Raw genomic sequence first — 26,235 nt, forward strand, 5'->3', positions numbered from 1 at the left:
GCAGTGATAGCAGGGAGTCCTGCCCACTGCAAGGCTCGTTACAAACGCTCTGCCAGCACCACAACCTCAGTCCCATCAGCAAAGCAGAACTTTTCTCTAAATGGACTTACTCTCTTAAAAGAGTGAAACAAAACAACCCTCAAAGAGAAATGCAGCAACATAAGACATGCAGACCATGGCACTTGATCCCTACCAAACTAAGATCTCTGTTTTGGCACAGATCCCTCTGACAAGGCAACCACACAGGTCAGATACAAGTCCCAGCAAAGCAATGATATCATTGTCAAAGATCATGGAGCAATTTTTGAAGATGAAACTACCCAAAATAAGTCTTTTCTTGCAGTCTCATCAGCTTCACTGGTAGTCAACATGTGAGATTCAATTTTACAGTCATAATAGATTTGTGTATGTTAACAGCTAAGAGGGTTTTACAGGCAACATCTCTTGAAGTTCTCTATTCTGCTCTTGCTGTACAGACCCTGAAGGTTAATGATTTTACTTCAGGGAACTTTTTTCCACCAAGGAATAAATTACAGATAACATATTTGTAAAAAAACCAAAGAAAAATTATATGTGATGGTTAAAATATTAGCAGGTTAATGGTGTTTTAGTGTATTTTTTAAGGTTTATTAGCAGATGATTAGTCTAAAAAACAAAAGCGTGGATAATTATATACATAAATATCCAGCTGACAATATTGTAGTTATAAATAACAATGTCAAAAAATCCTGTGGCTCAAATGGAGTGAATCTGAAAATCAGAATTCAGGCTTTATTTTCTTATATAAAAGAGGTGTCGAAGTCTTCTACAGCATTTTCTTTTACCAAAGCCAAGATTATCATAACTTTTCAGGGAGGGTTTCTTGTGTGTTTACTTAGATAACCTTTAAAGAAGTCAAAATATCTGATGGGAATTTTTTGATAACAGCTATATTTTCAAACTGTACCAAGAATGGTAATTTCTTAATACTTTAAATTCCTTCATTTATAGTAGTAAAGAGTTCATCTAGGGGAAAAGTTCATTGGGAAAATTACTGAAAGTTGCACATTAAATATATATATATATGTCAAATAATAGAAATAACTTCTAGAATGTTTGAGAAAATAACTGTATAACAACTTAGGAAAATATTAACTTTATCAAAGATGAGAGATAGCAACACCATGGATGACAAAAAATTTGCAAAATGTTTGAAAACCACACTCAGTGGTAACTTGTCAAAGGATGTATTTAATTTTTCATTCTGAAAAAGAAATTAGAACCATTTTACTCACATTCTCAGCTAAGACTGGTTACACTCAGATGGAACATGACTGTAAGCAACATAATCAAAGGAGTAGGAGGAAATTTTCTTATTCCCTTGCTTAAATTAAAAGTCTTAAATCGGCAAAAGAAAGATAGCCAATTAAAAAATTGCTTTATACCTTAATGACCATGAAGGAGGATTAAAAAGAAAAAATAAAGATTATGTAGGATTTTTTTTCTCTTTAAAGAGTTATACAGAGAAATACCAATTTTCAGCATTAAGGATGACTGCTACAACTCCAAATCCTGTACTCTGAATGCATGCACACATGGTAAATTATTCAGTTCTTATTTTCTGATAGAAAAAGGCATTTAATAAAAAGTCATCCTGAAATGTATTTAATAATTTGGTTAAAATTTTCATTTGTTCTTTTTGACTAAAAGTTTGTTTCCTGGTATCTCTGATGTCAGTAATGCATTAGCTCTTTAATTAAAGCAAACAGCAGAGAAGAAGGTGGCTGAGAAGAATTTCTAAGACCTAAAAAAAATCTTGCTTAAGATTTAGACACAGTTAACACAAGGAGATTTATAGTCCACCTTAAACAAAGACAATTTAGCTTTTACTGAGAATATAAATTGAATGTCTTTCTTCTGCAATGTAGACATTGCCTTCCTATTATATATCACAGTCCTACTTAGGCTCCAGTGTACCTTGAGTTTAAACCAAAGCATCAAAAGCAGGCGAGTTTGATAACCTAAAATCCTGTGCAGGTGTTTTCCCAGTAATGAATAATTGAGTATTCTGATTAATCCCTACTCTTGGAGCCAATGAGGGTTTTATCATCAGTTTTAATTGTATTAAGTACACATTTGAAATCTATAAACACATTCAAGAAAGTGTTAATAACAAGACCAGTTATTCAAGAGCATTTTATACAGGTTTCTAAAACTAATTTCCTTACTCATAGGATAACTGATGAAAGAAAGCTGGTTACTCTCCCAGCTTTGTATACCTACCAATCTGAATTTTTTTCTAAGTATTTCAGCATTAAAATGTTCCAGACTCTGAACATAATGGCTCTCATCTGTTTCTTCTGGGCTTTTACACCTGCAGCTGCGTTAGAGCACAAACCCAGGAGGAAGAAGGAGGCTGTGCCATGGGTCTGACAGGATGGTGAGCAGTTCTCCTCCATCGAGTGCCAGGACACCCACAGGGTGAGGCAGGCACACAGGTGTGCTCAGGCAGGTCCACGAGCACCCAAGGGCCAGTTTGGTGTCTGGTGCTCTGGGCCATGCCCTGGCAGGAGGTGGTGCCAGGCTGGGGCTGGGAGTGGCCTTGGTGACCTGGGGCGCACCTCGGAGTCCTGGAAACATCCAACTCCTCCTCACTTCAGACCCGGCACAAATCATGAGAAAGAATGGAGGGACTGGGTTAGATGAGTGCTAAAGGAAGCATAAGTCTTGTGTGCTTAGAAGCCAAACTAAAATAAAGGGAGAAAAATTAAACTCCTTGAGGGTTGAAGTGCCTGTGCATCCCCATGCCATGGAGCTGAGATGTGTGAGCAGGAGATGTGATAGCAGACTTCACCTTGGAGGACAACATTATCCAGCTGTCACTTTTAGAGATATCTTTCCAAAAGATGAGCCTCGACTCAAAGGTCTAACCTGGAAATTAAAGAATTGAGATAAATTATTCCTCAAAGGAAACCACCCATGTAGTTAATTAGCAATGAGCCTTTCCATGACAGGGTACTTTTTTTCATAATTTTACTTTCACTGAACTCAAATGAATTGTATATTAGCTTTTTAAAATGCTTTAAAATGAAGATTTTTTTGACTTAATATAAGTAGGCATAAGAGAATGTAAAGGGGGTTAAAAGTTCAGAAACATATTTGAGACAAATAATTGCATAAAATGTGTCAGTACATTCTCAAGGAGGAAAAAAAGCAATGGTGGTTTATGAATCTTTAATGATTTTACTCCAGGACCAGCAAAGTCTTAATCAAAGTGGGATGCACACTTAGCCTGAGCAAATAAGGCATGAAGATTCAAAAATTCTTTCTGAATACTAATATGGTTTTATACTTGGACATTTAAGAAACCAAGATTAGAAAAATGTCCAAAGACCTCCAGACCATGTGGGGAAAAAACATCATGGTTCAGTTAAACATTTTAAATTTTGTGTCTTAAACATAAATATTAAGCTATTAACTGCAATTTAACTCTCTACTAGCCTTTTTCTCAAGCAGACTCAGGAATGCTGAATGCCTTTTGGCAAGCACACTCTGAGAAAGGTTTCTGAATATTCTCTTTAGCGTCAGACACTTTATGTTCTCTTCAGCAAAAAGCACAGCTGGCAATAGTAACACATGCAAAGAAATGATGGAAGGTAGGAAACTCCACCCTTCTGTGTTGTGGCAAGATTGCTAGATGTGAAAATGGTTAAGTTCATCCTAGTAACAACAACAAAAAGGCAAGAAAAATGTACGGCTATTTTGGTTTTGTGAAATTGGAGGGGGGGGGGAAGGGTGGTTGATGCTTAATTTACTTTGTTTTCTAATCAATACTAAGGCATTTAACTGCCAGTGTGACCTAACAGTTTATTAAGGTTTGTAGTTAATTAAGGCTACAGCAAGATTTTGATTTATTGCTGTTAAAAGGGCCATTCTCCACCAATACCCTATTGTAAAGTTCTCTGGAATAGTTTTCCTATCAGAAGGAAACTGCTCTGCCAGTTGTATGGAAAGTTCAAGGATCACAAGTCAAACCTCTCTTACTTTCGAGACACTAAGTCTGTGCAGAGAAAGAAAAAGATGTTTAACAGCAGGCATTGCAGGCCAGCCAACACATTATTTCATTGAGTGAGAAGAGATTGATTTTAATGTGCCCAATACAGAAATACTTTCACATCGTGTATGTTCCCCACAAAAATAAATTTAACATTTTAATATTTAAAATATATAGAGAGTAAAAACCCAGTATCTCTGGGAAATAATAGATTGAGATATTCCATTATTTTTAATGAGTAAAGTTTGTGCAGTTAATTTTTACAGGCTGATGAAATAAGTGGATAATTCCTTACGAAAGAGGGGAGTGGTTATAGGACTTCACTATCAGTGAGACTATCCAAAATCTATTCACTGGTGAATGTCTGCCATATAAATCTATGTAGAAGGCAGCAAGCAGAGAGAAGGTATGATTGCTAAGGAAATTAACAGGAAAAATACTCATTAATTCTTAAAATTTAAGAAATGGATGTTTAGTCCTTTAATAAAAGAACCAGAATTAGCAGTTTCTTCCTGTAGGTACACTTAAATTACTTTTCCTTTGAGGAGGAAGGTCACTAGATTCCTACCACTAAACTAAAACTAATATGCAGCACTTTCTGCTGCTTAGTTCAATGAGGATTTTAGCCTTCATCCAAATATGTGCTGACAGAATTTTAATATAAATTCCTCTAATATGCACTTAGAGCTGCTAGCAATCCATGCACTCTGCTTGTACTTTTTCAGGTATTTTTAAAGTGTTTGCTGAAAACCATTCCACTGTTAGGACAGTCAGAATAGCTCTCTTTAGTTGAGATAGCTGCAATGTGGAAAATGCAGGCCAGCCATACCCAAGGAGACCTGGCTGCAAACAGAATGTTCTGACATTTGGTGGTGTTATTTCCTTCTCTGGCTTTATGAAATAAATTTTGAAAGCATGAAAATCATCAACACTCAGAGAAAACTGGAAAATATTATGTTGTTGAACTTGCCTCTTGCTCCTGGAGGTGGCCCTTTCAAAACAGAGCTGAACACCTCTGCCAGAGCTCAGTGCCAGCATTGGTGTTGCTCAGTTTCTCCATAAACTGAACTCAAGGTTTCCACCTCTGATGAAATTTGGCAGAAGTTCTCTTTAGGAAGAAATGAAAGAGAAATACTTAGTTATATGAACTATGAAACAACTTAGAAACAACAAAAAAAATCTAGGATAGCTTTCTAAAGTCAGGTACTTCTGCTTGTAGAATTCCTAAGGGAAAAGGGTCCCGTCAGCTCAAATCAAAAGCCTTTGACCTTTCCAGCTCTTGAAGGACACTGGGTTTGTGACTGTGGTATTGATTGTGTCCAGCAAAAAAGGACACCAGCTTAGAGGCTTATGGATCCCTTGTTTGATAAGAGAGCTTGGCACCAAATAAGTGATCCTGCAGTCAAGAACTGACTCCTGGTCACTGCTCCCATTGGTTAGAGGAATTCCCAGAGGACCCAGACACCAGCACAAGGCTTTACACCAGCAGCATTGGTGTATTGGTGGCCCTAATGGTTCCTGCCTCCAGTTTCACAGTTGGGAGCACAGACAGCACTGATGTATCTATATTTGCTAGGACAGAGAATTGCTCTTCGCAATTAGGTAGATAAATATTCAAAAAACTTAGATTATCTGATACTTTACTTTAAGTAGTAGCTTCCTTCTTTCCTTACCTTTATTGTATCTATTTTTTTTAAAATCACTATTTCTCCCTAGATGTTTTGAACTAATAAGACCTTGTAAAGCCCCCAAATAGTAGCATCACATGCTCCTTGTAATTACTGTTTCCAGATATATCAGCTCCTTGACTGCTCACTTTTAAAGGTTTTCATAAACATTTTCTCCAGATATGACAATTTTGCTTAAAATATTGGTAGAAAAAGCATAAGAAAAGGTCAATTTATTATCTGTGGCTCTCTATTGGAGGTTTTATTTTCTATCAGCACACAAATACTGTGAGTTTAGATCTTAGAGTAGGTATCAATTATTTAAAAAGGTGATGCAGAAAGCAAGCACAGTTTTTCATGACAAATGGCACCATCAGCAGAGTTCCATAATCCAGCATGCAGCATTTTCATTTTTCAGAGGACAAAGAGAGGAATGACTAATACATCAATTTCAGTGCTATTCCCCTGCTCTTTTTGAAAAGCACCTTGCTACCCAGGACCACCCTTAATTTACCATCTTTTGAAGACAGAAAATGTAATGAAAACATCCGTCTCTGGTTCCTGCTAGCCTGTAATATTAAACATCAAAGTAATAGTTATTCTCCACCCACTCATCAATCATGTCCATATTCATGCATACAACTCTGCTCCTCTGACACGTTATTTAAACCACCTAAAACCTCTGCTTAAAGAAATTTTCACTAGTGCAGAGATGGAAACTGGCCCTGAACTCTACAAAGTTAAGATGCAGTCTTTCTCTCATGCTGATGATCCAGAGCTTTAGAATTTAATTCCTTAGTGCTGTTAAGAAGTTAAGAATTCCTGGAATTTAGAATTACATTCACCACGACATGCTAAGTCCTAAACTCTACAGTAAGAGGTTTTGAGGAGACAATCACCATGCACTTCAGGAGAATTAAGGTGTTTGCACCCACCTGAGAGCTTCCCATTTTTTTTTTACAGTTCAATATACAAATTGTCTTTCACTCACCCATGACACTTGGAACCAACTTGTGCTCACCATGCCCATGGCCTGGAGGTCACACCTGAGCTGATCCAAAAGCCATCTGACCCCATGAGTGCAGCACAGGGCTCACACAAATGTACTTGTTTATCTGCAGGACTGACTCACCCAGAAGTGTCATGCTAGCACAGTGACAGAGCTGGCAGCAAGCTCAGAGCATCACCAGGGGCTGTTCCTGTCCCTGTCCCCACTCCCCTCAGAGAGGCTCATGCTTTGGAAAGGTTTATAGGACACAGTGGAACAATGTCAGTCTCTGCTTGTCAGAAATTATGGCAACTGCCTGTGCCTGTAGTTGGGGATGTGCTTTTTAGCTGCAAAAACTCTGCTTCTTACCCTCACTGGCTGCCACAAGGTTCTGTGCTGACCCACCTGCCCTCCTGAGCCTCCCACAGACCTGCTTTATTCCCCAATTCCCCCAGCCCTTCCCAGGTTCTGCCTACAGTCAGTACAAATCCCAGAACACTTTGTAAAGTCCCTGACTCCTCCTCCACAGTAGGAAGTCACTGCTAGAGAATAAATTTAAAATAATTTATGAGTTTTCAACAGCTAGCTGTCTAAGGGATTACATACAGAGGATACAGTGCATGCAGAGCACATCCTTTTTAGAAGGATTTGTGTGTGTGCATGTGAGTGTAGGTGTGTCAAACAAATTTTTCAGTGACAGAATTGGGAAACATCAGTTCATCTTTACTCTTTTTATTTACTGCAGTGCCCTAGGCACAGGCTGTGCAGGCCCTGGCCAAGGCAGGCACTGCAGCTGTGTGGATTTCTGCCACATCCGCAGCTGCTCCGGCAGGTCCCGGCAGCAGCCAGTCACAGCCTTGTCCTGGCACTCACACCCAGGGCCCAGGGGCTGAGGAACTAATTGAATCAGTGAGTTTATACACAAACACAGCTACATGCATGCAAAAACACATGCTCCACTTTGAAATCATATTTTTCAATTGAAAAATATCAGACCAAGCCAGAAAGCACTCACCAGTACTTGGTAGCAGAAAACTATTGCACACCATGCTAAGTGGTGGGATGTGTGCAGCCTGTCCAAGAGGTTGCCATCATTGTTCAATGCTTTATGCTATCTGAAGCTTGATTTAGCAAGGCTATGGAGTAAAAAATAACAGTCTTTTACATTTATGTTGCAAAAATATTAACCCCTGTAACCGCCCTATATCCTGTCTCTTTCCCCAGTGTCAGTTTTTTCTCTAGATTTTGCCATTTGACGCTGTTTAATGTAGAAACCTGTGCTATAAGTGGATCCAGTCCAAATACTTTAAGCTTTTTGGAGCAAAGGCTCTCCTGGGGCTGCCACAGCAATGCAGCAGTGCAGGGTTGGGGGAGTCACAGGCACCAGAAAGATTGTGAAATTACTCATCAGAAGGGGTTTCTAGAGTGCTCCAGGAGGAGAAAAAGGGGGTTGAATAACTGGGATTAGAGGTGGCATGAGAAGGGAATTTGTAGATGGAGAGAAAAATTGAGAAAATTGTGGCACCTCTGTTTGAGGCAAGTCAGGGCAGAAGAACTCATTGAAAACAGTGTCTTACCTACTTGTGTCTTACCTACTCTTGCTATGCTACCCTTGGCTTTCCACCTGTGCACCAAGGTCTGGAAGGGAACCTGGGATTGCTGTGCCCACTGTGGGAGCAATTCTCTGCCATGGTAGACCAAGCCTGACCAAGCCCTGGAGCTGCCTCTGCTGTGGGGACTCCCATGGGCAGAGAAGATGCTGTGCTGGCACAGGCCTGAGCCCTCCTCCTGCCCATCCATAGCATGGCCACACCTGTATATTTACATCTGCCCACCTTTAGGTGCTTATTTTGGCCTCTTTTTGCCCTGGATTTGACCTGCCTGACTGCTCTTTATAGAGCAGCCTTCTCACTGTAACCATGCATGGAGCATCTTGCCCCCAAAACATTTTGACAAACCAGGAGGAAGAGGTAAAATGTAAGTGGGACAAACGCCTAGATCCCACATAAGCTATCAAAAACAAGTCAAATGCACTTGTAGAAACTACAATTACTTTTAAGAAGTAAGTCTTAAGAGACTTAAAACTCATCTGGGTTTCTTTAAACTTTCATTAGCATAACTGAACTTTACATAAAAACACTAAGCTTTTTTATTACTAGCCCTTAAGAGATCATGATGATTGATCCCTTAGTATCCCTTAGTAATTACACCCTTTGCTGATAATCAGTTGAACTAATGCATCCAAAGACCACTTCTCACTGGCAAGGCCAGGACTGCACAGACAAACAAAGCTGTTGTTTGAGAATAACAGGAGCATAACAGAGTAGGTTTGAAGGCCAAATAATTTCCAGACTGACTTCTTCTTTCCTTCATTAAAGAATAATGATTTGGAGCAATTCTAGCTCCCAAGGACCCAAAAATGGCATTTGCTGATAAAGAGAAAAATGGACAAAAGCCTGTTCTTCTACTTGAATTTTTTTTTGAGTCCTTGCAAGATTGATAGCTTCCCAAAATGTCAATTCACAGAGAGTTAATCTTACTGGCTATATGAAACTACATAACTGCCTCTGGCTAAACTAGAAGTGATACACATCCAAACAATTGCTTTTGTAATAAAATACTAGAAAGTATCCTTTACACACCAATCCATCATCTCTAATGTCCTATCAATGTTGTTTTAGTATATGCCAATATACTTCAGGAGCTCCTGGGGTAAAAAAAAACAACAAAAAAAAACCAAACACAGAAGAAAAAAGAGGGCTGGGGAGAAGACTAGATCATTTCCTGATTTGAACACTAAAAAGGAAATTCAAGTATTATCCCCTTGCAGAACCATGGAACTTGGCACAAAAATCCATCCCTTGTTAGAGAGTCCTGGTTTTCCATTTCAGTGATGGTTTTAGCTTATATTTCTGGGGAAGGGGGAGTTTCCAAACTATAAATTTTGTTTTAATTGGCAATATACTGCCTATCTGCAATGTCAAAGCACCTGAATGAAGACATTTTTACCATACCACTAACATCCATATAAAACCTGAAACCTCCCTCACCCTGACTGTGGATTAGTCAGTCTAATAGAAGACATCACCTTTACTAAGTCACTTTACCTTGTTTATCCCTCCAGATAGTTTTGGTTAGAAACAAAAATTATTAGTTATTAGTGCCTGGTGTATCACAGCCTCCATCTGGGTCTCCATCCCCCCTTGGAGAAAAGACCCTGAGAGATCAGGTAATTCCCCTGGCAAAACCAGCTTTGCCAGCCAAAGGGATACAGCAGAAGAAAAGTTTGTGAAGTCTTGGTTGCAATCACAAGTCCTCTCTCCCATTACTCACCTGTTAATCAATGATCCTGACAGGTCTCTTCCAACATAGCATATTCTATAGTTCTATAAACCTGCAAATATAATGTAATCCAGAGACTGAAAGCCCGAGTGCCAAGCTCTGTCTGATCTGCTTTCCCAGCCTCTTGGGATCTGGCAGATCTGCTCCATGTTTCAGCTCCTCTAGATTCAGGCTTCTCAGCCTCCCAAAGCACCTCACTCCAGAGTGTGATCAGCATTCCTGGAGACTGCAGGTTATTGCAAAACAAACACTTTGTGCTGCTGCCTTTGCTACACTCCTACTGCAAGCCAGCTGCATTAACACCAAAGCTGGTACATTGCTGAAATAACGGAGCTTCATGCCATCAGTATTGTGCAGCTCTCAGCCTGCAATCTGTGTAACACAGCCTTTAACATACACGTGCTCTTAGAGAATGCCACAACTCAAAATTGTAGCCCATTTTCCTCAACACAACACTTAAGTGTGCAATACAGTTTGAAAGGGGAAGAAAAAAAAAAAAAAAAAAACAGGACTGTACCCAAGTAAACAACTTTGTCTTATTCTTCACATCATATGTTGTTGGCTACAGATGACAAAAGGAATTTAGAGTAATTACAGATTAACCAAAAATACAACCAAAGACAGAGAGGATGCAGACTGACATACCACTAAATAGCCATGGTCTAGAATACCACTAAATTAGCTCATTCGTTTCAATTCATTGATTCTTATATTAGCAAACTGTACACCTGCTCTGGCAAAGCCTGTTTCAGCTGCAGCTCGATGTTGCCCTCCTGTGGGCTGAAAAAAGGGAGAGCCCTTCAGCTCCTTCACACTTCCACCACAGCAAGAGAAATCTGGGCATTAGTTGCTTCTTTCCAGCTGAGAAGGAGTAACCACTGATGAGCTGAATTCGTGTGGATCGTGTAAATGTAACATTGTTCTCCAGATTTAATCACTTCTGGACTACTTTTGGAACAAGACTGCTGGATAGGAAATTATTCCATAGGAACAAACATCTGCATCTTGCCAGATCAACCACAGTTTACAAGATGGTATTTATGCTGACTTTCCCCCAGGCAAGGGAGGGGAAGAGATCCATGAAGTTTGCTGGAACAAAAGTAACTCTTCAATTTCTTCAGCAGTTTTTAATAGTAGAGTGAAATTTTTTTTTCATCCTTTGCCTGACAGTCGAGAGCTTCAGTCTTGAGGAATGCCAGACACAAATAATTTTTGCTTGAAATTTGATGAAGACTTCTCCCTTGCCTAGGATGGGGTGAATTTGTCTGACTCAGCCTTGTTATAACAAAGTTTAGTCTTTGTCACTTGTGTGAATCTTCCCATGTTTTGTCACTTGGGGACTGCAGGTCCCCATTTCTGTACCAGGCTGAATTTGGGGCCTATCAGCATTCTGAACTGTGGCTACATTCATTTGGGGGTGGCACACAGTTAAGCTGGTTTCCAGCTAATCTTCCACTTCCAAGGATGGGGTAAAGGAGCAAATTCCCCACCAGAAGGAGGTAGGAAACACTCCAAAATCAGTGATTCACAAAACACAGACACTACTTAAACACTGGGAAGCTAATATTTGATTTCTTCATGCCAGAAGCAGCAGCCAGGAGACAGGATGGGACTACCTGGGCTACGTGAGAAAAGAGCATTCTCCTTTTCTTGTGCTTGATTCATGAGTAGTGAGAGCTATAAGGAACATAGATTAAATATAGCATGTTTTGATACTTACATTGGTAATTAATAATTCTCTCTGCAAAGACCCAGCACTGTCACATCTGTCACTCCAACAAGGTTGACTCCCCCAAGACTCCTCTAGGAGCAATGGGAAGGAAAAGGTGTTTGAGGCAGCTGCAAGAAGAACCTGAGCTCCAATTCTTCTTACCAGAGCAGCACAGCTCAGGTCTGTGCCAGGGTCATTGGGAAGAGATGGTCTCACTAATATATGATACTGATATTTATGGCCCTCAAGAACAAAATCACATCAAGCACAGAGTTTCAGGTTATTTAATTCCTCTGAAGATGCAAGCTGCCCATAGCAGTGTTCCAAACAAAAGGAAAGGGGTTCAATCTTTAGCAACAGAATTTGACTCTACACATAGTCAACATAACGCAATAAGCTGGGTAGTCTTGGATCATTGGTAAAATCCACCTCTGAATCCAGAAATGCACTTTGTGGCTGGGTTTGACTGTTGCCATAGGCCAAACCAAGATCTTAAATCCAAACACAACCTCAAACAGAGGAAGCTGAGGTCAGACAGTTGTGGCTTGGGTTCATGTCTGCTTGCTACCAAGTCAAAGGCTTTCCTCTCAAAAACAGAGTGCTAATGATCAAGTGACAATCCAAACACAAACAAGAAAAAAGCACAAAGACAACATCTGGAAGCAATACTGGTAGGAAGAGAACATGAAGACGTGGCCAAATGCTTCACTGCCAAAGAGGGGTGAAAAAAAAAATATATTTATGACAAGGGGCTTTTCCCTGCCTGTGTTCAAAGAACATCAACAGAGCATCTGTGCAGAATAAAAGAATAAGAGAGAAAGTACATACGTGGTGAGGCAATGAGGAAAGTAGAAACTGCTAGAAAAGCAACTCCAGGCTAGCTAAGGAAAAAGAAGCTGATTAGCATGCAGTCAGTTGAGATCTACACAATAAATAGCATAATCAGCATTCATATACATCTGTCCAATAAAGCCTGTAGGAGCCACCAGTTTCCCTTAACAATATCAGAGTTTAGATCAGAAATTACCATGCACTGGCAAACAAAGTCAAATTTCTGAAATCTTTCTAGCCACAATCAATTCATTGATTAGGCATCAGCATAACACAAGAGGTAAAATTAATAAAATCCCCTGGAAACTTTTACAGTAGTGCTGAGGCTATAGTGACTGCTGACACAATGAATGCAGATGAATTCCAGAGACAAGCCAACAAAGAAAATACGTTGAAGCAGAAGGAAATTTTTTAAGCAAATCTGTGCATTTCCTGAAATGGTAATTTTACTGGATTTGGTTTCTGAGGAGGAGAAGGAGGGAGAAAAAAAAAATTTAAAAGCTACTTTCCTCTTCTGCTGCAGCTTTAATCTTTAACAGAAATATTCCTCTTTATTCCCTGCCCAGTTCTTATACCCTCACACCATCAGATCAGATTTCCAAATACTAGGAGATAGAGATTCAGGACAAATATTTGTTCTGTTCTGGGAGGGAGGAAGTGATGGATAGCAAAACCCAGGTATGCTGTCTTATAAAAAGAGAGATGGATGTTGCCAAAAGCACCCATGGCCTGGTTTCCATTTCCCAGCTCCCAGTGCCTCTCTGCAGGAGGCTGAGGCTCCAGTGGTGTGGGGAGAGCCTGGCAGCAGCCAGGGCTCATGGTCTCTGTCCTCAGGAACAAGCTTTGGCACAAGCCTTCAAGCTGAGCATCCTCCTCATAGCTGCAGACACAGGGGACAACACCCCTTTTCCAGCACATGGAAAAATCTGTTCTCTGTAGAAGGTGCTTTTAGAGGACCTGGATCTGCAGCTGAAAGTACTTCTAACCTACAGTTGAATTATACAATGGAGCAAGAGACAAATTACTGCTTTTTTCCACCTCTGCTTGAAGTGAGTTTCACAGGCTTTATTCTTCCTCTGAATCACTTCAGCTCTGAAACAGTCTTCCAGTTAAAAAGCCATTTCTGAAAGCACCTCCATCCAAATGGCAATTCAAAAAAAAATATACTACACACACTTATTTGTCCTTCATAGTGTCTTCCTTGATGGATATATATTTTCCATACATGAACAAAATGAAACCTGACCAGAGATGTGAAAAATTCCTGAGGATGCAAGATCTGATGAGTAAGCAGCTCCTTTATTAGCAGCCATACAGCTCTTGATTTAGATGCCTCATTCACTGAGAGCTGAGGAGCATCCTCTGTGCCTGATGCTATAAATGTCAGTCAGGACTAAAAATGGCAACAGGACATTTCTGTTGTTGCTTCCCAGGCTTGTCACCCGAGCCCAGTGAAGCTGAACAGGTGACAGAGGAAGCAGATGCCCTGGCAGGGGCACAGCAGCCCCAGCTCTTGCATCCACACCTCCTCCTGTGCTCCTGCAGTGAGGATGGCTGTCGAGGCAAAGCAGAGCCATGAAACAAAGAGGTCTCCCTGCACCCACCCACAGCCCAAAGCACAGACTGTACCTGCTCTTCAGCTCCACATTTCCACTGATGGGACAAAAGCTCAGCTCTCCAGCACTGCTTGGTTCTTTCAAAACTATCTGGGACTGCCAGATCTGCATTGATCCCTGGCCAAGAATGCCCTTTCAGGATAAACACTGCATGAGCTACCCAGCTGACAGCCCAGCTGTGGTTGCAAAGTGCTGTAGGATAACCAGGGTATCGCTGGTGAAGCAGTGCTGACACGTGGCACCAGAGCCACTCCGTGCACCTTCCCATTTCCAACACTCTGCTTTCTCTGGAAAGAAAGCCCTTCCCCTTGCCCCATCAGTCTGCTTTAACCTGACTCATTACTACCAACCACAGACATCCCATGATAAATAAAGTTACTTGCTACGTTTTCCATTCTTATAAGTAAAAATGTTCTTCACCCTTCACGTGCTCCTTTGGTGCATTTAGAAGGAGCAAAACATTAAGTAACCACCAAACAAGATAGTTTTTTTTCTGGATTAGTCTTTAAGGCCAGTTTAGGAATTCCCTTATTTTCCAGCTATTTTTTTTGAAAACACTCTTCCCATTTACCACAACTAGAAAGGAAATCCCACAGCATGAAAAGGCTCAAAACTGTAACTTTTCAGCTCCCATAGAAGATGACATCAAAAATCTCAAGTCAGAAAAAAATTGCAGTTGTATTTTCTGATCTGCCACACCCATAAAATCAAAAGCCAACAAAAAAATTCAAAATGGCTTTACTCACAAAGAAATTGGCTCTTCTGATAATGACTTCCTTTGACAATAAAGTTACACGAAACAACTGAACTTTGCCAACAGAGAACTTACGAAGTAACACAACGATTTCACATTCTATTAGTCAGCAGCTTAAAATCTTTACTTCCAGAGCAGGTAAAGAAAGTAAATTAACAATGAATATTTATAAAACATAATAGCCCAAGATTTTACAGGTTTAAGGAGTAAAATGTGCATAATTTTTCCTTTTTGCATTTTTTTCTGAAGCCTACAAACCACACAATTGGTTAATGCACTACTGAAGTATACCAAGTTTCCATTTAAATTTTTCTGACTTGACTGAGTAGACAAATCCATCAAATTAGAGCTGATGAAAATTCACTTGCCTCTTGTTAAGAAACTTCAAGACATGGGTCTGTGCAATTTTTTTTTAAATATAGTTTTAAATTCTGTATTATTTTTTTGACCTGGTTTTGAAAATGTACAACTAAACATATATGCCAGTGGTCACCTGAAATACTTGAGCACTTTGGTAAGGCATTAAGATATTAAAAATAATAGGGTTTCAATATTTGAAACAGTAAATAATTTCAAAGAAACATGATGATATTTTACTTTTGGGAAGTAACAGTTATTTTCTCTTATCCAAATAATTACCAGAAAGGCTTAGAAAAGGGGTCACACCTCTCCAGGTAACTTCATACTCACAACCATACACCATATGGAAATGGCACATTCAACCACCATCTAGGAAAACGTTAACCAAATAATCAGCCCCATCGTGTATTAGAACACTATATTAACATTCAAATTTACGAGAGTCAGAGGTAGCATTTCATTAGAAGGCAGAGCAGGTACAGGAGAGGCTGAGCACAGAGCAGGGAGGTGGAGGCTCTGCTGACCAGGGAAGGAAGAGATGCTCCCACGGCATCGCTTTGGCTGCTGCCGCCCTTGGCTCCTGCAGCCTGGCTGATTTTGGGCTCATACCAGAAGACATTTTTAGAAAGTAACAGAATAGCACCAGGAAAGAGATCCCACACCAAACATCAGCCGGTTGGGAAAGTTTTGTCTTTTTTTCCTTGCTCTGCAGACGGAGCTGGCAGAGGCTGTGTCTGCTGTTCAAAGCGGTCCCTGCCCAGGACCAGCCCAGCCCAGCCCAGGCTCAGCCCCAGCCCAGGACCAGCCCCAGCCCAGGACCAGCCCCAGGCTCAGGCCCGGGCCCAGCCCCAGGCCCAGGCTCAGCCCCAGGCTCAGGCTCAGCCCCAGGCTCAGGCTCAGCCCCAGGCCCAGGCTCAGCCCCAGGCCCAGGCTCAGCCCCAGGCTCAGGCTCAGCCCCAGGCTCAGGCTCAGCCCCAGGCTCAGGCTCAGCCCCAGGCCCAGGCTCAGCCCCAGGCCCAGGCTCAGCCCCAGGCCCAGGCTCAGCCCCAGGCCCAGGCTCAGCCCCAGGCCCAGGCTCAGCCCCAGGCCCAGGCTCAGCCCCAGGCCCAGGCTCAGCCCCAGGCCCAGGCTCAGCCCCAGGCCCAGGCTCAGCCCCAGGCTCAGCCCCGGCCGCGCTGCTGGGAAGCGCTCGCAGCAACCGCGGCCGCTCGCTGGCAATTGAGTCACTCAGCCAGGGGCCATGGCCAAGGCTGGAAATCGAGACTCTGCAGCTTCTTCCCAGATTTGCTGCCAAATGGAATGAACAAATCAGTTCCGAGCCACAGTTTTCCCATCAAATGCTTTGACGCACTTAGATGAAAGGCTGTGCGAGCGCTGCTCTATTGCCAGACACTACTTCATCCTCTCCCAGGTTGTAAATTGCAACTTCCACCTTAAAAATATGAGTATGCAAGTATTATTCATGACATTTTTAGGTGCATGTGGACAAATGCACACTGTACAAATATGACCATATTGCTTGACTTGAGTCCTATAACTGTACCTTAAGTTTTATGTTGGAAGTATTTTTGCGGCTTTATTTCTGCCCTAATTTCTGTTATCCAGACCCCATCCTGGTTTTAACAAGCATCTGAATGATTCAATTTTGGGCACAGGATGGCTGACAGAGGGTAAAGGCACTACTTTATCACCAACTTCTACTCACCAGATAAAAAGTACATAGATAAGACAAAGCCTTTTTTTCCTTACTGTCTGTTTGCTCATACTTTTATAACTAGTTTAAGCATTTTGACCTCCCCAGCATATTACAGAAGAGAGTTTACAGAACACAGAGATCATGAAATTAAATTGAGAAAGGTCATTTCCCAGAATTTAAGTCAAATGTGCAGAAACTCAGCATTTTGCAGGCATGGCCCCAAAACATATCTCACTATTTCATAGTTCATACACTTCAATTGTTTCAAAATTATGGATATTTAGTCTCTATTTATCAGAGTTTAAGATTATTCCTGTGAGCAGCCTTAAGTAACCACCAAATAAATCAAATAATGCTATTGTAGTATATTTATGCAACACATACCCAAGATAGCAGAATAAATTACCAGAAGCTTAGCAGACAGGAGACTATTGTAGGACTGTCCAAAACTCACTCCTAAATTATAAGCATTTTTTTATGCTGTTATTATTCTTGGTTTAAGTTTAGTGAATATGAGAATTCTTGTAGCCTTCTGCCCCAAATTCTCATGAAAATGAGGACAAAAAGCAACATTACATATTCAGAGGGCCTTCTTTGAGCTTCATGTGTTATCATTTAACCAAAACATAATGCACTCCAGCTTGCAGAGGGCAGCAGTTCAGTTCAAGGAGTTTTAACACACCTTCAAATAATTTCCTGAATGACAAATAAATACAAAATTGACACTGTGCAAAGCTCTTTGTCCACTACCTGTTCAAGTCTTTAGACAGTTCTGAATTTACAGATAGTCTAAAAAGGAAAGTTCTATTTTGGCATTTGGTTTGAATATATTTATTTCTGAACTGAAGGAGGCATGAAGAGAGAGGAACTGGAGCCTGGAGAAGCATGCCATGAAGAAACCACGCTTCACATTTAAGTAGCATTTTTTTTTTGCCAATGGTATTGGCTGTGTTGTTGGACTATTTTCTCCCTTCCCACACCACTCTACTACACAGAAAAACATTCATAATTCAAAACTTAGGCAGTTGGAAAGGTAGATGAAAAGGAAGACTATTCTCTTTATCAAGGTTCACTTTACACAGAGGGCTATCAACATGCTGAACTCAAGCCAGGTGGGAACACAGAAAGAAGCTCTGTATCTTCAACCAACTTCCAGGAATCCAAGAGAAGCAGTGAAATGTTCCATAAAACAGTGAGGAAGGACTGCAGGCATCTCTGTAATCACTTTACCAGCAGACCACAGGCGTTTAGGAAAATACTGGGTTCAAGAAAGAAGCTGGCACAAGGGATGGAGAAGTGCCATGGCTTAGCAGTGCTCTGCTTGGACCACGAGACATTGCACCAAGCAACACACAAAGCAGGCAGCACAGCAAAGGCAAAAATTAATGAATTAAACTTATCTAACAACTGTTGGCAAGGAAACAACGAGTAAACCAAAGTTGGAGTGGGAGAATGCAGGGGCTCCAATTAATGGCCTTATAAATTCTTATTGTTTCAACTGGCCAAATATGAGAAAGCAGAGATGTCTTCTGGGAATTCAGCCCCTTAGAACAGAAATGGAGGACAGAGGATCTGTTAACTTCTGACATAATCAGTGTATTTCACTCTGCATTACAGCTTGGCAATTGGATTGAAATAAGACATTTAATATCATGGATAGACCATGATATGCAATGCACTTGCTCACTCAATACCACTGCCTTGCACTTTTTCTAAACTCATTTCCTATGGATTAAGATTTATAACTTTGCTTTGTATACATCCACTTGGTTCCATTATTAAAGAAAAAAATCCCAACAAACAAAAACCCAAAAAATCAAACCCACAAACTTATTTCTTTCCTTCTACAAATGAAACTGAATCCCAAATCAGTTTTCTTTAGCAGTCTTTTTTCTTTAAAATCTGCGCGCTTCAATAGTGAGAGGAAAACATTCTTATAATTAGCAACAAACACTCATCACTTCTTAGACATTTAAAAGGAAAAGATAAAAATCTAGTAAAGTTTGCTGTAAGTTTTTACCATAAGCAGATTTTCTGTGGAAGATATTCAGTCCAAAAGAGCTTCCTTGGCTTGCCTTTGAAGTAAAGAAGCAGCACTACAATACAGCATGCTGCACATAAAATCTTCAGCTTGGAGATAAGCCCATCAAAAACAAAAGGGCAAAAGCAGATGGGAATATTTGTAAAAGAAATATAAATTCTGCTTCTGTATAATTGAGTTACTTACAACAAATACATGAGTACCCTTCTCTAACATTTATTTGTGAAGCAAAAAAAGAAAAAAAATCAGCCTGATGAGACCAATTTCCTTTGCATTAGCAAGGAACTGCAGTTTTACTTTGTGCATATCTTACTCCATTATCTACAGATACCAAATAACTCTGTAAGGGCATTTCCAGAAAAAAAGAACAAGATTTTCTTACTGCAGATCTCCTACACTTTGTCAACCAGAGTTTCTTTACATTTAAACACTCAGATTGTGTATTTCTACTATTTCTTGAAAGAAAGAACTGTTCACTTGTCATTTCTACAGTTCTAATTATTTACATTGTTCAAGAACTGTACTAGCTTCTTTCATTTCCCAATTAAAAAGAAGAAACAATAAAAACCCAAGCAAATAAAAAGGGTGTAAGAAACCAGCCTTGATCAGTGCCATGGATGAAAGAGTGTGGTATCAGCCTTCCCTCTTCCAGGGGCTTTGCTCTGTCTCAGTGCTCTGCTTGGCACATCCATCCATCCGTGGTGCTACTCTGCAGTTGCCATCCTGCTCCCACAGATCCACAAGAAAAAAAAAACAAGGAGCTGTGGTTGGATTTCTTAGTTAGCAAGACAGAAAAGGTCCATTTGCTCCAATCCTCAAGGAAAGAGTGTCTTTAATTCCCAAGTGTAAGAGCCAGGTGAGATTTCAGCATCCTTTGAGATGAGCATCTTTTCATTCAACAATCGTCATATTGACCCAAAGTGTGAAGCTTGTCCCAGACACCAGAATTGTGGACTTATGCTTTCTCAACCCTTGGCCTCTGTGGTCTCACTGTTTTTAAGGAAACAGATAAATTAGCACTTTAGGCCCAAGTATTTTGCAAACTTCTTACCTGCAAGTTCTTATGTACCCACAAGCAAAGGACATGTTGAAGCTGTGTGAAAAAGCTTGTTCTAGCTGAAATTAATCCTTGCATTGGCAACCTGCACCCACAGATGCAATCAGTGTCAGTACTTCATGAAACCTGTCAAAAATATACCTGTTCCTGTACTTGACTACTTTTTGTCTGCTAGATTAGCAGAATTTACCCTGGAATTTTCATGCCAAGCATGACACTGGGCAGGTATTACAGCATTGCATGTGGGGGCATATCAGCTAAAGAACCTTGACTAGGTTGGTAGTTTGGCTTTATTTCTGAATACATGTTTTCAATGAAATCTCTCATTTTGGTTGTATGTAAAGAAAAGACCCTTCAGGAATAAAGTTTGCAACTAGAAGCTCTCTTTAAAGAGAGTTAAAATTATGTCAAAAAAAAAAAAAAATCTTCAGGCTGTGGTATTTTGATGACATTCCTCAAGTGCCATCTCAGGGTTCTGGTCATAAAATACTCCATGCAGGGAATATTTCTGTTGCCTCAATGGCTCTAAAGTTTTCCTCTCCGCTGCAATATAATCTCTCTTTATTTATTTTGAGCTTCTGATTCCCAGCATTTGAATGCTGCTATAGCAGTACATTAATGTACCTTTGTTCCCTTGATACTGTAAATAAAAATGGAAACAGCTTGCCAAGAACAGATCCATTTATTTGCTCAAAAAACATTTCAAGAACACCTGCACAGCTATTTTGGAAACATACTGGGATGTCCATTCACTCTTTCCTGTTTGTGTAACTTCAGGTAGATTATGTCTACCTAATGTTGGAAAACAGAGCATTTCCCATACCACTATGTTCAAGCTAAGAACTTCTCATTTTTCCTACTTTTGCTATTTGAACAACTAATATGGATCAATTAATTCATGTTAAGTTCATAGTCATATGCTCTTTTTGTCAGTAATAGAGAAGAATTAAGCCATGCCTGTGTACTCTTCTATGTGCCCTAACTTTCAGTAAAAGAGGATTTTTTTTTCAGGCCAAAGGGCTTGCCTGTGGGAGCTGAGAAAGTGCTCTTGCCTGGAGCCCTCTATGTCCATCTCATCCCACTGGCTGCACAGACTACTCGAAGAAAATCAGGAAACCTCATCTGTGTCTTTTTACAGAGCATAGATTTGTAGAGTTCTGAAGAAGCAGTTTAAAAATTTACATTTCAAGAACACTTGAGAATAAAGATCCCTTGTCTCTGTCTCCTTTGCTCCTGCTTCCATTCATGCAAAAGCCATTGGCCACCCATGTTTATTTTTTGTCCCTGGAAAGCTCACATCTGGCAAACACACGAGATGTGAGGGGAGCATGGCTTGCATGGAGAGACGTGCACTGCATGCCTGAGTGATGGGAACACAGGCAAGGAGACTAAGAGAACTAAAAGTTCATAGCACATGTGGCCAAAATGCTCCCATGCAGATTAATACATGTGATTGAAGTATAAGAACTGAGAATTTCCTCTATTTTCAAGTAACTCTATCAAAATCTCCAGTTTACAATTCCTGATGGCACAGCAAAGACAAGTCTGTGACGGCTGGATCTGGAAGCTCTACAGCAAATCACTCTTTCATATACCAGGACCTAGCCTACTTTATGTGGTACGTGTTTTAAACAAAGACCAAATGCTTGAAATAGCTCCCTGGGTGAATAACAGTGTACAAAAGTGACTCAGAGAGGATGAGTCTCTAAATTTGGCTGTGCCAGGAGTTCATTGTTGCACTCTGAACCCACCCACCTCGTACATTCTCCCAGCCCTGCCAAAGATAAATCCAGCTTCTAGTAGCTTACACGTAATACTTTCTGCCCCAGCTTCTCATGCATTATATTTACTTCATGCTGGAGTACCTTCCTTTAGAGGGCACTTATCACAGAAATGCCTTAATTTCTTAATATCTATGTTAGAAGTCTCTGAGGGAAAAGCAAATTAACCCCTCCAAATCTTAATCTCTCATAAACTCAAAGACCTGATATCATTTAGGAGCTAAAACATCAGTAATCTTTAAAAAGCACAATCCATTTTCTCTAAGCTCTTTATACACATCCTGGGGCAACTAAGTTGGAGCAAACTCTAGCAGCAAACCCTAGATTTCTCTTTAATCAGTGTGCTTACTGTGGGATCAGAGCAGGATGCAGCTTACTCTCTCTGGTACCCTCACCAATTCCATCTCTCCATCCTGACTGTTACCACAAGAGGTGGAGAAAGACCTAACATTCAAATATTAACATCACAATTTGAACACTTTGAAGTTGAACTTTCCCCTTACAGAAGAGTGATAATTGTTACCAGTCAGCAATTTGCCTTCAGGAACAAAGACCTGAGCAGTTACTCTGCTAGTCCTGCTGCTAGAGACACGGAGAACTGGAAAACAGCAAGGCTGCAAACCTCCTCTTCACACACTGACAGTGCATGATTGTACACTGCAAGAGACCAGTGACCCACATCTGAGAAAGCTTAAAGCCTCAAGTGTCAGCAAAGCCCACTCTGAAGGGTAGGTCCTGATGTTTAAAAGTATTAAATATGGTAAACCATCTCATGGGCTTACATTACTGCTCACACTGATTGTTATTCCAGCTCAGGCTCTGAAAACACAATGCTTTCATACCCTGTCCACACTACAGACACTGTAGCAAGGGAGTAGCTTATAATAAATTTATTCTGCTCCCTTCCTTCTTTCTCTGCTCCTCTCTCAGACTGCAGAAACAAAATGGTACAGTCATTGGTAGTTGAGCAACTCCTCTCACAACTAAGCAAAATTCTGGGAAATGGAAGAACTCTGGTTTGAAGCCAGCAGACCAGTTCCCGAGTCTGTTACTATATGACTATACATCTCCCTTGCCAACCTCAGGCATTCAGACACTCAACAACCATAAAACAGAAGTGGAGCAGGCAAGTGCAGAAGGATAAAGCAAGATTTTTCACGAAAGCACAGCTTTCTCCACTGTCCAAGAAGCACAGCATCACCCCAAGCCAAGACCCTCCTCGCTGGCCAAGCTCTCAGCTTTGCTACTTCTGCAGCTGCACTGATGCCAATACAGGCTGTAATCATGCTGGCTGAAATCCTACTTTTGAACTGTTTCCACTCCATTAAATAACTTAATTCTAATATGATTTTATCAGAGAGCTGATCTTACACTTGATCCTTGTGCAAAATAATCCTGAGGGGCATTGCTTTAACACAGCCAAAATAGCTCTTGTGAAGTGAAGCTTAATCCAGAAAACCCACTTTCCAGAAGCAATAAATTGCTAAGAGAAAAAGATGATCCTGCATTTAACAGCTTTTGCATCATGCCAGGATATCAAGTGCTTCTCAGACCCCTCCTGTGAGTTTAGGACTGAGGTGCTGTAGGAACACAGCTCTGTGCAAACAGATGCAGAAGGAAGCAATTGTGTGGGGTGAATGCTGAACCCATCCCTTCCTCATTCTTGCCCTCCCCCTAGCCCTGAAATACAATAAAAGACAGCCACCACCCTGTAAGTGGGATGCACTTACACAGATTTGACCCATATGTCAAATAGGAAGAGAATTACACACAGAAGAGAAAAAAAAAAAAAAGAAAAAGTGACAGCATGCCAAATGAAGTAAATAGAAGCTTCTCTTTCCATTTGTATTTAAGGTTTTCACCTAGGTTCTTCAGCATTGTTGAGCAAGACTATCTGCTTTATTAGATTCCAACTTCTTACATTAAGATTTCTAAGATTACAGAAAGTATGTGTATTGGAAAGCCATTTAAGTGGCACTTCCACCATCTAGGTACAACAAAATCCTGGCAATCATAAATTACTTACTTATACTTCCAACTCTACAGTTAACACTACTAGTGCAAATCTCATCTCTAAGGACCACCAATATCAATTCTACAAATGCATTTTGTGAAGCTCTGTCCTCCAATTCGTAGTCTGCCATGGAATCAAAAGAAAACACCTAAAAAAGTAATACTCAAGTAATTTATTTGACACCTCAGTCATAAGGGATGTTGACACAGGTATTGTCTTCCCTTCCACTCTCAAAAAGAGCAGAGCAGCTTACTTTGCCATGCAAGAAAGTGAGAATTCATGGAGGCAAAGATTCAAAAAACACTTACTCATTCCAGAATTGAATCCACTGAAGACCATATCAAAAATAAATCAAATAAAACTGAAGTTCTTTGAAAAGCTCACTGCAGTAGCTGAACAGAAAAATCTAAAGCAGTTCTTTGAAGCAGAAAAACAATAGCGAAACTGGTTACACACACATGAGAGGAAAGAAGTACAAGGGTCCTCACTAGATTTTGTGTCTCTTAAATATCTTTATCTACTGCAAAAGAGAAGCTGCTGTGGAAGCCCTGCATTGAATTAGCATTTAGTCCATGAATACAGCAGATGTGGGGGAAAAGTCATTATAAAGAAACAGGCACAATCAAATAGATTTCATTATTACTGCCTCACTGAAAATAATCTATTCTTTTGGGGCTTGTCAGTCTTACTCCTACCCACTCACAGTAAGCGTGAAACAGTAATCCTTTGGGAACAAAAAAATGAACTGACAAATAGATATTGGAATTACTTGTTCAACAGTGATGTTAAAGAAGATTTTATGTGTAAAACACGACCAAAAACACTGAACATTTCTTAGGAGTACAGCTGGAATAGTTCACAAATATGAAATAAAACTAAGCTATATTCAGTATTTTTAAGCAAAATGAGACTTCAGAAATCTATTGACTATATACTTTCTCTTACCCACACCACAGTCTCTCCAAGCACTTAACAGTGAAAAGTAAAGCTTGATGAAAGCAGAACAAATAAAATACTTTACAAATGCCTCAGCTGTTGCAGAGCACCCTTATGTCCCTGTACTCCCGAGGCTTCTCATACACTGCTGGAATTTAGGTTGCTGCTGTATCGTCTACCTCCCAAAACAAATTTTGCTGAAGAGACACAAGAGTCAAAGTACTTTTAAAAGTAATGAAATATAGACAGAATCTCCTAATAGGGGCACTCCTGTTTAGCCTATGTGATTTCATATCCTCACATTCCAACAGCACAGCAAAGCTTTCAGAACTAATTCAGGTGAACTGTTCAGAAAAAATTTCTTTTCCTGGCATGTGTGAGTTCCCAAGAAGTTCCATACCTGTTGCTGTCCACTTGAAAGGCATCTGCCACCCTTTGCAAATACTTTGTTGAAAGAAGAAGTAAGAAAATGTTAGTAACTCAAGATGGCAAATACATTTTCCCTTCCAACAAATGTGCACACAGTAAACACAGTTACCTGTCACTAAGTGACAGAGTGAACTAAGAGTTGCAAACACAAAAATTTAGCTGTAATTAAAGCCCTCAGGGTGTTCTTGAGGCAAAATACACACTAAAAAAAAGAAATTTTTCTGAGGATTACAGAATACATAATTGAAATACAAGTTATGGGAGGGGGGGTGAAATTCTGCAGAAATGCAGAAGCTCCCCTGTGTTACAGGATTGTATTTTTGTGATTTTTTTTCCAAGAAATATCCTCCAAAAAATCAACTGTCTGTTAATTGATCCAATGGTAAAAAATATTATTCTGTTCTAAGTTAGCCTAAGAGACCACAGAAAAATGCTCAGAAAATGACTAAGAAAAGCTGTTTTCATTCTGAAGGCCTGAAGATTTTCATATCTGTAAGGTTTGTCTAAGCACAGGCAGTACAGAGACACTGAGACAGCTGTTCCACACCAGGAAACAAAGCTGAGGGATAGCAACCGCAGCTATTAGCCTGAAAAGAAGAAAAGTTGACAGTGTAAAGAGAAACTGAAAGAAAGCAAAAAATTTCCTGTCAAAAGCCATTTCTTTTCAAGCCAGCCCATTTTAATACATGATTGATGTTAACTCACTTTGATGTATTTGCTTCAGCATAACTTTAAATACAGCTAAAACACACTCCTCAAAACTGCAAAAAAAGGAAATAAGCAGATGTGCTTACTTTCAGTAAAAGGAAAATCTTTGAAACTCTCTCCTAATCCTGTCAGCTGCAAATAAAGTTTCTGTTTAGAAATGCGGTATAAAGCTTCTTCAAAGATACACAGATAAAAAGTGAAGTACTGTTTAGATCATCAAACAGCCTCCATATAAAAACAAACCCAGGAACCATCACTCCTGCTGGGGTCA

The 26,235-nt window shown here is 40.2% G+C and overlaps 1 long non-coding RNA gene across 1 annotated transcript; it reads right to left on the minus strand.

Moving 5' to 3' along the window:
* Nucleotides 1–5,003: 5,003 nt before the first annotated feature.
* LOC140684684 (uncharacterized) lies at nucleotides 5,004–24,326 on the minus strand. The gene is made up of 3 exons (XR_012057325.1): nucleotides 24,200–24,326; nucleotides 7,704–7,824; nucleotides 5,004–5,139 (listed from the first exon to the last, which is right to left on the minus strand). It is a non-coding gene; the product is annotated as an uncharacterized lncRNA (long non-coding RNA).
* Nucleotides 24,327–26,235: the final 1,909 nt, after the last annotated feature.

This window comes from Taeniopygia guttata, chromosome 9, assembly GCF_048771995.1.
Source record: "Taeniopygia guttata chromosome 9, bTaeGut7.mat, whole genome shotgun sequence".
NCBI classification, from domain to species: Eukaryota; Metazoa; Chordata; class Aves; order Passeriformes; family Estrildidae; genus Taeniopygia; species Taeniopygia guttata.